Genomic DNA, 3,315 nt, shown 5'->3' on the forward strand with positions numbered 1-3,315 from the left:
CAGAAAGGCGGGGCATAGAGGAGAAACAATAATGTACAGTATGTGGAAAATAAAGTGTTTTTTGAACCTTAAACCGCATAAACACATTTCATTACACCAAATACACAAAATAATGTTCTTTTTAGCAGCATCATGTGACCCCTTTAAGTCTCTCAGTAGCCGGGTTTCCATCCAAAGTTGCGAATTTAACTTATGCGCAAAACTAGAATATCGCATAAAACATTTGCGAACAAGCATCGTTTCCATCCAACGAGTCAAAGAGAACAAAATCGTCACTTCCTGATAAACTGGCACTATAACTCACTAAGAAAACTAGGAGAATATAATAATTTTCATATATAATTACTTGCGCCTCAGAGCGAGCAGACGAAACGCAATGAATGCGGTCATTGCTTTCGGAGGTGGATGCTGCTGTTCGCTGGTTAGTCAGGTTATGACGTCCCATAGCGCAAAGTCACATGACTTTTCTTGATGCGCTTGGAGGAATTTATTCGCAAAATGCACTTCCATCTCCCATTATTCACATTAACCCTTTTTCGCACAAGTCAAAATCCACCTCAAGCGAGCGTAAAAACTTTTTTGCGAATTAAGGCATTTTTATTCGAAATTCAGCGTTTCCATCTCTCGATTCTGATGCGATACTTCAAAATGCGCATAAAAGCAGGGTGATGGAAACCCAGCTACTGGTACCAGTACTTACTGATGTCTCTAGGAAATTGTTTTCTTTTTCTTAATATTTAACCATTGACTATAGCCATTAAACAATATATGCATAAAAACATTACAGTATAATTGAGAGCTATCAATCTGAACATTTAGTAGACTTTAAAAAATAACAACTAATTTAAGAGAACTTAAAACAATCTTCACATAAACCCATTATAATAGATGTCATATTTACCTGTGCCCTTCAACAAGTAGGAAATATACAGAAATTGAATAAAGTTATCAACCACTAAATTCTTTAATGAATCAGTTGTAAACGCTTAATCAGTTTGTTTCTCATCACTCAGAAATGTTTTACAATGTTAATTTAGATGATGCTTATTCTAATTATTAATTGATTCCTCTGGTTGGTAAAAATACATTCTTTAAGCCATTTCAGTGCAAATACATTACCATTCAAAAGCTCAACAGGGCTGCATTTATTTGATCAGAAATACAGTAAAAATTGTGAAATATTACAGTTCACAATAGCTGTTTTCTATTTTAATGTTATTTTGAATATTTTAATATTATTATTGTAAAATAATAGTAATTTAGCAATTTATTCCTGTGATCAAAGCTGAATTTTCAGCATCATTACTCCAGTCTTCAGTGGTTTCTCATCACTCAGAAATGTTTTACAATGTTAATTTAGATGATGCTTATTCTAATTATTAATTGATTCCTCTGGTTGGTAAAAATACATTCTTTAAGCCATTTCAGTGCAAATACATTACCATTCAAAAGCTCAACAGGGCTGCATTTATTTGATCAGAAATACAGTAAAAATTGTGAAATATTACAATTTAAAATAGCTGTTTTCTACGTGAATTAGTGCTGTCAATCGATTAAAAAAAACTAATTAATCGCACATTTTTTTCTGAAATTAATCGCAAATAATCCCACCTAACATTAAAGTTTTTAAATATACTTTTATATTGCAATAATTTCACGTTCAATCTTCAGATTAATGTAGAACCAACATAAAGACAATATTTATGACTGAAGGAGAGTATCACTAGCCGGGTTTCCATCCAAAGTTGCGAATTTAACTTGTGCGCAAAACTGGAATATCGCATAAAACATTTGCGAACAAGCATCGTTTCCATCCAACGAGTCAAAGAGAACAAAATCGTCACTTCCTGATAAACTGGCACTAATAACTTCTAATTTAAGTGAACATATTAAGTGAACCCATTTTAATAAATGTCATACTGTGCCCTTCAACAAGTAGGAAATATACAGAAATTGAAGTTAAACACTAAATTCTAATTTAAATCTAAATTTGAATCTTAAAGCTACAAAAGTTATTGATTTCCTCTTTTTTTCTTTAGTTCTTTGATGAAAAGACATCACAGCAGCTGGTTATTAGGTTGTTTTGGTTGCTATTACTTTAAGAGCTGCTGCTGCTGAACATCACGCGGATCTGACACGCATCCTATTTTCTCAAAACTCTTTACCTTTGCTAACATGCTTCAGGTCTTAAAGTCTCTACTTGTGAGCTGACGAGTTGAATCGGGTGTGTTAGATGAGGGAGACCCCAGGACAGTTTTGAAAAGCATTTCAGAGACATGTTCTTAAATGGGACTCATATATAACAAATAGTTACATGCATGCACAGTTTTAAGGCAGTTTTAATCACCTTTTTGGTAACTTCATGACTTAACTGATGACATAATACGACATTGCATGCTCGTAGTTTCTTTTGCGCTTTAATATGAAATTATAAACAGCGTGCGCCACTGCATTTGTGCGTGCAATTGAAGAGCATGTGCTACGAGCACAGTATGGTTTTCACTGACATGTGGCGTTCAATCTTCAGATTAATGTAGAACCAACATAAAGACAATATTTATGACTGAAGGAGAGTATCACTAGCCGGGTTTCCATCCAAAGTTGCGAATTTAACTTGTGCGCAAAACTGGAATATCGCATAAAACATTTGCGAACAAGCATCGTTTCCATCCAACGAGTCAAAGAGAACAAAATCGTCACTTCCTGATAAACTGGCACTATAACTCACTAAGAAAACTAGGAGAATATAATAATTTTCATATATAATTACTTGCGCCTCAGAGCGAGCAGACGAAACGCAATGAATGCGGTCATTGCTTTCGGAGGTGGATGCTGCTGTTCGCTGGTTAGTCAGGTTATGACGTCCCATAGCGCAAAGTCACATGACTTTTCTTGATGCGCTTGGAGGAATTTATTCGCAAAATGCACTTCCATCTCCCATTATTCACATTAACCCTTTTTCGCACAAGTCAAAATCCACCTCAAGCGAGCGTAAAAACTTTTTTGCGAATTAAGGCATTTTTATTCGAAATTCAGCGTTTGGAAACCCAGCTACTGGTACCAGTACTTACTGATGTCTCTAGGAAATTTTTCTTTTTCTTAATATTTAACCATTGAATATAGCCATTAAACAATATATGCATAAAAACATTACAGTTTAATTGAGAGCTATCAATCTGAACATTTAGTAGACTTTAAAAAATAACAACTAATTTAAGAGAACTTAAAACAATCTTCACATAAACCCATTATAATAGATGTCATATTTACCTGTGCCCTTCAGCAAGTAGGAAATATACAGAAATTGAATAAAGT

At 34.2% G+C, this 3,315-nt stretch overlaps 1 protein-coding gene across 1 annotated transcript in view; it reads left to right on the forward strand.

The window, feature by feature from the left end:
• The window catches only part of pno1 (partner of NOB1 homolog), a 9,288-nt gene that overhangs the window by 2,444 nt on the left and 3,529 nt on the right, over positions 1-3,315 (forward strand). The window lies entirely within an intron of this gene.

This window comes from Sinocyclocheilus rhinocerous, unplaced genomic scaffold (genome assembly GCF_001515625.1).
Source record: "Sinocyclocheilus rhinocerous isolate Xijiao unplaced genomic scaffold, SAMN03320098_v1.1 scaffold1813, whole genome shotgun sequence".
Lineage (NCBI taxonomy): Eukaryota > Metazoa > Chordata > Actinopteri > Cypriniformes > Cyprinidae > Sinocyclocheilus > Sinocyclocheilus rhinocerous.